A 10,429-nucleotide genomic window follows, 5' to 3' on the forward strand; every position below is an offset into this window, starting at 1 on the left:
AAAAAAAATGTTTTGGGGGTGAACTATCCCTTTAATGTTGCAGCTGGTAAAGTTTTTTTTTGTATTTTTTATGTATTAGTTTATTTATATTTTGTATTAATCACCTAAATCTGAAAAGTAACTAGTAACTAAAAGTGTCAAGTAAATGCAGCGCAGTAAAAAAGTACCGTAGTACAGTATTTATCTCTGAAATGTAGTGAATAAGGTAGTAGAAGGTAGCATGAAATGTAAATACTTGAGTAAGTACTTGAGTAAATGCACAGAGTTGCGTTCGACCGCTGATGTGAGATTCTGACTTGTCAACACATCTGTGCACCAGTTCACAGAGACACATTTTGGATACTGCTTCACAGTTTACAAACTCCTAGTGTTTGATTGTATATATTTACAGTGTAAGTGGAGTATTTTTGGTGTTCATATCGTGTTACAGCACAAGCGTTTGTTTTGTGTCTGCCAATAGTGCCTCCCTCCCCTGCTGGGCTGACATCATATGCCTCCAGTCTATGGCTGCTGGCTGGACCACTTGGCTGGCTCACTCACTCACAAAGGCCGCTGGAATAACAGAGCCCACCAGAGGAAATGACAGCCTGTTCAAAAGAGGTTTCACTCACTCCTGCACTGTCTGCCAATTGGGGGTGGAAAAGGATGTGGTTGGTAGTGGTGAATGGGACAGACCTAGTAGCTTTCCCCTCTAAAAATCAATTTTAGTGGCCTTGATATAGTGGGGTTATAGTGGTGCATGTTTCAAAGGTTTTTGTGAACATTTATTATTGAACTTTTAAATAGAAGCAATCCAAACAGACAAAAAGGAGACAAATAGGATGAATAAAGAAAATAAATATATATATATATGTACACAACTGTTCATTGATGATACTGTCCATAAAATAAGAGAACCAAAATCAAGGTTGGGTTGTAACAAACTTTTCAGAATCACTGTATTAGCAGTAGTTGAAGTATATCTAAGGACAGAATACATTTCTGCTCCCTGGGAAGCAAAGAGAAAAGTGACTATACACCTTTGCATCAATTGTTCTAGAATATTTAATATATCTTTGTTTAAGATGCCCATGGCCCACTTGAAACCTCCAACTCACAGCAGAAAAAGAAAATCAGTGGAATACTGGAATTTGACATTACAATGTACCCAGCTTTAGATCCGTGCAGCAACTGAAAAATGTTACAGAAGGAATGAGATTTTTCTTTGGAGCAATAAATGACTCAGTGATTCCTTTGAAAGAGCTTTGGAAGCCCCTTTGATCTCTCATAATGTGGTCCCGACGACAAGAGATAATGGGAAGGTTGTCTTGAAGATAAGTGGTGTGAAGTGTGCTCATGTTGCTGTGTCTTATCAATTAGTGCCCCGAACGGACTAACAGGACAGACACATTACATAGAATGTGTTGCCACCCTGTCTCAAGTGTCCCCCAAGTGTCATGTGGTGACCTTCCTCTGCCCTTTACATTGTCTTTGCCCACTACTATTTACATGGAATGCAGATAGAGTACTGCCTTTTCCTGTATGTATATTTCTCTCTTGTCTCTCAGCCCATCTCCCCGAATAAGTATTTCCTCTAGAGAGTGGCGTGGGAGCAGCCTGTATGTCTTTGAGTCCCAGGGACTGGCATATACTGTAGCAGCAGGTGGAGGCTGGCTGAGGCATTGTCATGCTGTGGATGTCATGCGCAGATCAGGCCTTGATCTCCCACTTTGAAGTGAAGTGCCCTAAGACCTGATACAATCTGATCCACAGCGCTTCCAGTGTGGAGCTGTATAGCGCCCAACAGAGGGCGCCTGTGACCAGTGAAGATGCACACAATCTTTGCCCCCATGTCCCCTCCTCCTCGCAGACTGGTGCCAGGCACACAGACTGGTGCAATAAAATTCTCACCTCATTATCTAAGACAGCAACATCACAGGGTTGTGCTGGATGGGGAGGGGAAGGGGAAGAATGGATGGGGGGTGGGTGGGTGGTGAATGGGTGGGGGATGAGTTTGGTGAGAGAAGCAGGACCAAAGCAGAATTCATTGTGGCACTATGTTGACACCTCTAGTCCTCCAGCGGGGCTCGGGCCACACTGCCACAGTCTCTGGCCCACTTCACAGGAAGGGGAGACGTGTTATGCACAGAAGCTCAAAGTTGAATTAATTGTTTCTATAATGGGTTAACTGTGAATGGTTGCCAGTAAGGTTGTTAGGAATAGTCAATACAACTTTGCACCTCATTACAGGGAATGGTGTTCATAGCGAGAAGATGCTTTATTGTAATCCTTGTTAATCCTATTGTAGTCCTGCATACCAATAAGAATAACTAAGAACAGGCGTTAACAGTTATGCAGCTTGTGTAGTAACACAACAAATCGTTAAATCAATTTGTAATTGATTATTTTCATCACATTAAGGGTGTTAGAAATATAAAGAGAAAATGTCTTGAGTCTTAATTCTAATCATTGTGAATTTTTAAAACAAATGTATTCAAACTGATTTAATTATTGTTTCTTGTGTAACACTTGTGTAGCACCACAATGTCAAATGATTTTATGCAGATGACAATTAAGGAGGTCTATTGTCTCTGCGGATCCTTAGGAGAACTAAGAACTCTGGCCTGCTGGCAGCTGGTGTCTCCTTATCTTCTTGTGTACAGCCAATAAATCAATATCAAATCTAAGGAACAGGAAGCCAGATGGCCTTTCCGTGCGGACCCTCAACAGTTGTAGGCCAGAGCCCTCTCTGAGCCTCCATGGCTGCTACAGTAGCTCTGTTCAATGCAGCCAGTTAGCCTTTGAAGGTATACAGATTCAACAGGGACCATGTGAATGACTAAAGGGGACAAATAAGCTGTTACGACTCCGCTCAAATCAGTGTTTGTGTTTCCATCCACATCAAAGGCTCCAGTCTGTTTGATATGCAGCCCCCCACCTTGATCCAGGCTAGGTACAGGTAGAGGGAGGAGCAGTCCATTCAGAGGAGAGAGGGTCATGTGGTTTCACCTCAGCCCTGGCTCGAGGCCACTCAGGCCAGTTGACCCAGACGAAAGGTCTGGTGATGTCTTATTCCCCAGGGAGCAATTGCCCTCTCTTGCACTCTTCACTAGACACATTTTTTATTGGCCGGCCTATTGATTACAAGGTATTGAGGAATATAATATTCACATTCATTCCTAACAGTCGTCGCAGAATTCAAAAATCAAGCAGTTTTATTTATTTAAATTCTCTACACCTAACAGAAAGAAGAACATATAGATCCATTATGTTTCACGTCACCACACCAACAGTAGTGAGGACTGCGGAAAGAAAAGGGTGCAGAGTGACCGGCGAATTGCTCACTGGAGGGTCGATGAGGTCATTTACCTAAATACATCCCGCCAGACTCATCTTGATTTCTGTGTAGGCCCGGGGGTCAGGTTAAACAGTAGTTTGATTGAATGGCTGTTCACAGGCCAGTGTGAAATGCCATCTCTATTGCGATGTGGGAGCGAAAAGGAGGGAGGTCCACTGGCCTTTGTGTGGCCCACAGTCTGAGAGCGCGGCTCCATTGTTTTAGAGGTTAGGTGGCCAGCCCCTCAGACTCTCTCCAAGTCTTGCTTTGTCTCGAGCAGCGTGACCATTTCCTTCATCCAGGTCAGGACAGGGTCATGACTTTGGACACCGTTTCCCCCCTCCTGTCTGTCTGCCTATGGTCTGCACACTCATAAATACACGCAACACTGAAACAGATGGACTGCTGTCACGTTTCACTTTCAAAAGGGTAGTGGTTCCAGGTTGAGCCCCACGTCTGAGTCCTGAGAAACCAAGCGAGAAATAACCAAAAGACTCAAATCCTTTGACTGATGAAACCTGACGTATACCTTTAACAAAGTAAGAAAGAGAATGTGTGTGAGGGAAAATAAATCCATCACTAATATGAATATTCAGCTTGGAGTATCATTCAATCATTCTTATTGGAGTGCCTTGGTGTCCCACTCTCTAAGAATGTTGACCGTCTAACCTCAACATCAGGGAGCACGCCGTCCTTTCTGTCCTCACTCTCCTGTTTCCCTTGACGCAAAAGAAAGCCATAAAAACATCCCACAAATGTTACGAATTTTACAATTTGCTTGTTAACATGAACTTGCATAGTCAAAGTGAGAAATATCTCACTTGCCTTAATAGAGAGTGTGTAAGACGCGACCATATACATGGAATAGGTAACCTCTGTATTACCTTAAATTAGCTTTAACTATGTGGCTGAGCAGGGTCAGGAGAGCAAGCAGCGACCCTCCCTCTATCCCCAGGCTGGACTTGCCTTATCACAGTCTACTCTTCAAAGTGATAAGAAGAGGAAAGGCCAGAATGCCATCAGGAGCAGTGTGCACAGCTCAGGTCAACGCAGCGCTGAGAGGCAAAGGGAAGGTGGACAAGAATATGACCTGATAAGAATCACCCTAAGCGTTTGATCTCTGAGGGTCCTGATACTGAGCTACAGGGTGTCATGCTGGGCAGACGAGCAGAGCAACACGACAGGTACAAACAAGTGAGCACTGGAAGATCAACTGGGACCCAGCATAGTCAAACAATCACACAGAGGAGAACAGTGTGGGTCTTGTAATACGTGCATGAGTGCTCTCCCTCACACACACACACACACACACACACACACACACACACACACACACACACACACACACATGCACACACAATTCTTGTCCGCTGCACTGTATACCAAAGGAAAAATCATCATTGTTAATTTCAAAGTGTGAGTGTAAAAAATTACCCAAATGGACCTAAGGTCATTTTATTTTTATTTGCAAAATTTAAAAACAAATACACCATGATGAAAAAGTGTCAATATTTACACAGAAGTGCACGAGAGGGCTATGACCCTAGAGCGACCAGACGTCCTGGTTTGGCCGGGATTGTCCTGACAAATATCTCTGCAACACTAAAATGTCCCGGTTTTCAACATTCACTACAAAATTAAATAATAACACTTGTTTTGAGCTTACATAGATGTTTTATCATGTGCTGTTCTGTTTTGTTGAAAAGTGCAGTCACTATATGTTTATTTTTTTATGCAATTGCCTATTGTAGCACTTTCAGATTTTCACAAATATAAGGTGCATTATAAATCATATCCATCATTATTATTGTTATTATTATTATTATAAGTGCTAAAATGATTGTCCCCATCCTGATGAAAACTCCAGGTGAAACATATCAAAGAAATTGTCAAAAGTAGTGAAGCAGATCTACAAATCAGCTATTTTTGTTATTATTTAGGTGATTAAGGATGCCGGTTTGGGTTTTTTAAACTATGGTCACCCTAATATGACCTGCAGCTGGACTGCAAGCTGTGGCCTGAACCAGATGCCTTGCTGTCTGGCCCAGGGCAAGACAGAGAGAATGATGTTTGAAGAGTGGATAGAGAGCTGTTGGTAGAGTTAGCAGAGTTAATGTGTCCTTGGTTTCCGCTCAGCAACAGTTATGTAATGGCGTAAACACTCAATAATTCACCTGTGTCTTCAGCCACTGTGTGTGTGTGTGTGTGTGTGTGTGTGTGTGTGTGTGTGTGTGTGTGTGTGTGTGCGCGTGCGCGTGCGCATGCGCGTGCGTGTGTGTGTGTGTGAGTGAGTGAGTAGTGATTTAACCTCACCACAAGATCCTTCACACCTGAAAGGCATTATAAACTAGAATGGAGCATGGGGCACATATCTCCGCCAGGCTTGGTTGTCTACCCAAGGCTGTGTACGTCGTGGGTTGCAGCCATCAGGACCTGAGGAAGCAGCAGGCGCAAATAGCATTTCTACGACATACCACGGTTTAACTTTTCACATTTGTGGCATCCCCTATGGACGTAGGTGAAGTGAAAGCACTTTTTGAAGTGTTCTCTATAGAGGCCCCTCAATAGGTATTTCAATTTCGGGTTGATTGGATGTTACGTTCACACTATGCAATTTCTTTGCAAGAAATAAGCCCCGCCCACTACATTTGGAAGCCAATTACAGGAAAACAGTATTATGGAATATCCATATTTGAGATTGCAGTTGGAAATGAGCTCCAAGCTAAATCTGGCATGTTTACATGAGATCATGTTCAGTTGATTGAATGTTCTTTAACGCATTGTCCCGTCCAAATAAACAAATAAAGCAAAGTAAAGTAAAACCTGTTTGATGCTCTTTGTCACATATCAACTCTAGAGTTCATGTGTACCAATTTGGTGAAAACCTAATTCTTCTGCAAAACAACTATTTGAAATATATAATTTTTCCCCACCACGGCGGCGGTTGTGGGTTCGAATCCACCGTGGTGCATTCGGCTTTGTCGAGCGTCTAGCCGTGTTCGAGGGAGGTAAGGCGGGGAGGGTGATAATTGTCATTGTATGTAATCTTACAGGCTGGGGGGGGCACCTGTCAATTCAATTCAATTCAATTTTATTAAAGTGTCAAATCACAACAAGTTGTCTCAAGACACTTTACATGTAGAGAAAACTCTCTGCTGTCAGCAGAGAGTGTTGGGCGGGAGGAGTAGGACGAAGGCTTTAGTCTACGTCCTCCCGGTGGGGGCTACTCACTGGTAGGTGAGTCAGTAGGATACAAGCAGTGACCACACAGAAATGTGTGTGGGGAGGAATCCATTTTTGTTTTACACCTTTAAACTTGTCATGCTCTGTGGCACGTATAACATTGCTAAGCAGGCCCAGTTGACCTCGTATTTGGAGCAAGATGTCAAGAGGAAAACATCTAAATGACTATGAAAGAGGGTTCATTATTGGGGCACAGATGGCAGGAGCTTCAGTCACAAAGACTGCTGAACTGGCTAGTGTTTCAATAGGAACAGTAGCTAAAATGACATGCGCATTTCCATCTATGGGAAAGACATCAGTAAATAGGTCATAGCTCACATTTGATGAGTCTGATGCTCATGCATTAGTGCAATGTGTAAGGAAAAACAGAAAAACAAGTGACTGAGAAAGTCAATGCAACAGCAGCAGGACATGATCAGATTGTCAACAAGAACAGTCTGTCGACAACTACATATAGAGGGCTCAATTGCTGTGCATAAACCCCTCATTACAAAGGTTAGTGCACATACGAGAGCACAGTGGTTCAAAAACCATAGGCACTTTTCAGAGATGTTGGAAAAAAAGTGATATGGTCAGATGGTGAAGGATGGGCGAGTGAAGTTGACCTGAATGCATGAACCCTACAGTGAGGGGCTCCGTTGTGCTGTGGGTGCATTTCTTGCCTATAGTGTTGTCACTGCAAATCAATACAAAGTTATTCTGAATGATCACCTTCGTCCTATGATGAAACATTTTTATCCTGTAGGAGTGGTCTCTTCAAGGATGACAATGTCACCAGGATGACAATGTCCCCATCCACAGCACACGAGAGGTCACTAAATGGTTCGATGACTATTAAAATGATCTGAATCATAATATGCTATGGCCTTCGCAGTCACCAGATCCCAACCCAATTGAACACCTATGGGGGGTTATTTTGACAGACATTAGACAGTGCTCCTCACCAAATGAGGGAATATCTTTAGTTAGAATGGTGTTCTATCCCTCCAGTTGAGTTCTAGAGACTTATGCCATGGTGCGTTGAAGCTGTTCTGGTGGCCTGTGGCGTCTACTCTTAACACCATACTACTTTATGTCCACTTTCCCTTTCATTTGTCACCTGTCTGTATATTTATACCGTTATTCTGTCAAGCTGTGGATGTTGAAATGTCATGATTATATTTATCTCTGTACTCTATTTATGTGATTATTTGGACTCAATAGTTAAGACTTGTACCTCAGTTTTTCCTTTTTACTTGCACTTACACACTATATCAAGCCGAAGAAACGAGAGCAGGCCAGGGTATCATTGATCTCTTTACAGCCACACTCCATTCTAAAATCATTAAGATGTAAGCCTTTCTATTTGAGACATAAAGACTTCAGCAGAGTGAGTACAGCTGCCCCCATGGTGTGACTTTCTCCTCTCTCCCTCCAGAGGATCTTGTTTGTGTTGAGGATGTTTACCGATCCCAGGAAAGACAAACAGGACTCTTTCTTGTTTGTAGGTTCCCTGGCTCAAAGAGGGGGCCAGTGGGGTGTTCTTTCTGTGTGCACGTGAGAGCGAAAGAGACAGACTGAGGAGGATGTATTTCATTGTTAGTTCTGTGTTTGCCTTGTCTTTCCTTTCAACTCACTTCCACCAGTTCCCGCCAGAAAACAAACCAAATTCAATGTTATGAAATTCAACTTGCTTTATCATCCTATCAAAAATAAACAGACTGACCTTTCCAGAGATTTCAGTGATCTCACTTTGGAACATAATCATAACAGTGGGTGAACACAAAATGATGGTTTGTAGCATCATTTCTGTCCTACATTCTAGTGCACCTAAACTAGTTGTTTTGTTCTCTCTCTCACACACACACACACACACACACACACACACACACACACACACACACACACACACACACACACACACACACACACACACACACACACACACACACACACACACACACACACACACACACACACACACACACACACACACATTGGTGTTACCATAGCCTGAATTATATCTATTATTTGCGTGTTATTCTGTGTTGCTATGACATGTTGTGAAGTATTAATCAGGCATTACTCAAACCCTAGCCCCTGCCTAGACCTAACCTCTAAATGCTTCATCTTAATACTAACCCCAATTTGAATCTTTTCCTAATTGTAAGCTTAACTGACATCTCTGTAACGCACACACGCGCACGCACGCACACACACACGCACGCACGCACGCACGCACGCACGCACGCACGCACGCACGCACGCACGCACGCACGCACGCACGCACGCACGCACACACACACACACACACACACACACACACACACACACACACACACACACACACACACACACACACACACACACACACACACACACACAATGTAATGCTACTTCAGTTGACCACATGGTGTCGCTCTCGATCACCAATACCCACTATTAATCAGTCTCACTGAGGGGCTTAGCAGCCCACTTAAGGTCTACTAATATCTCTGGTGAATCAAATAATGTTGTAATAATAATATTAGTTTTAAATGTGATGGGTAATTAACGACTGGAACTGGTGTGGCATACAAACACTGCACAGTAGAATCCTCAGCTCGGAGAGTGTAAAAATGTACCCAGCTCCATTTAGATCAGTGTTAAAGTAACACTGGTGTGCTCTTCATATTTTGATGATAGTCATAGTGTGTCAGGAATGTAGTGGGGGATAAACTACTTAGATTCAGTTTATCCACCTTTGTTCCTCTCATTAAGACAAATTGTAAAATATTCTAATAATTTAGACAAAACCATGACAAAAATACATGACCTCCATCAGCCTTTTTTTTGTCAAAGACAAAATTGATTTTGATTTTCTTTGGGTCTCTTTTAGCCCATCGGCTAATTTTCCAAGAGTCCAGTTCACATAAAAACATAACATTACAGCAGCATACAATAATGATAAAAACAACAACCAAGTATTACAGCATAGACATCAAAATACAACTTCACACGCACGCACGCACGCACGCACGCACGCACGCACGCACGCACGCACGCACACACACACACACACACACACACACACACACACACACACACACACACACACACACACACACACACACACACACACACACACACACACACACACACACACACAAATCACATGCACACAGCATGTGCCTGCATGCCCATGTATGATACACATACCAGCATCCTACAGCCCACTGACAGTACAACAATTTAATTGAAAAAAAAATGAAAACAAAAGAAAACAAAACAATAATAAATCAATCAATAACAAACCAATCTACAATAGTACCTAATGTGACAAAATAGTGTCATTTCGTGAGGATGAGCCAGCACTTCAGGTTTCCTTCCTGAACTATAAATCATGGGGGAAAACAGATAAACACAGACACATAGAGGTTTTATGGCAGACTTCCCTTCCATTGCAGGGGGTATGGCACTTTTAAACTGCGTTACTTTTGTGTCAAAAGTAACTGTCTTAAAGCCTGTGTGATTCTCCATCACTGATGCCTACAGCAGTGGTTCTCCAGCTTTTCAGGCCGCGACCCCCCAAAACAATCATATTAAACTGGGGATCCCTCAGACCCTCACCCTGACAAGCACTTGGTATTGTAGGAGTTGAGGCATTACATAGTTTGACTCAGTTCCACAGATACATATGGTGAAAAAAGCAGATCTACAAGCAATTTTCATTTTTTTTGTCTCTTTAGTATATTTTGTTGATTACTTTTGATGCAGTAATGGTCTTATTTCTTTTCTTTCTTTCTTTCTTTCTTTTTTCGGTACTACAAAGGTCTTAAAAGTCCTTAAATTGTCACTTCACTGTTATCTGGGGACCCTCCCCCCAAAAAAGAAATCATGTGGGGACCCCCA

The sequence above is a fragment of the Gymnoscopelus microlampas genome, assembly GCF_963454915.1.
Source record: "Gymnoscopelus microlampas genome assembly, chromosome: 18".
NCBI classification, from domain to species: Eukaryota; Metazoa; Chordata; class Actinopteri; order Myctophiformes; family Myctophidae; genus Gymnoscopelus; species Gymnoscopelus microlampas.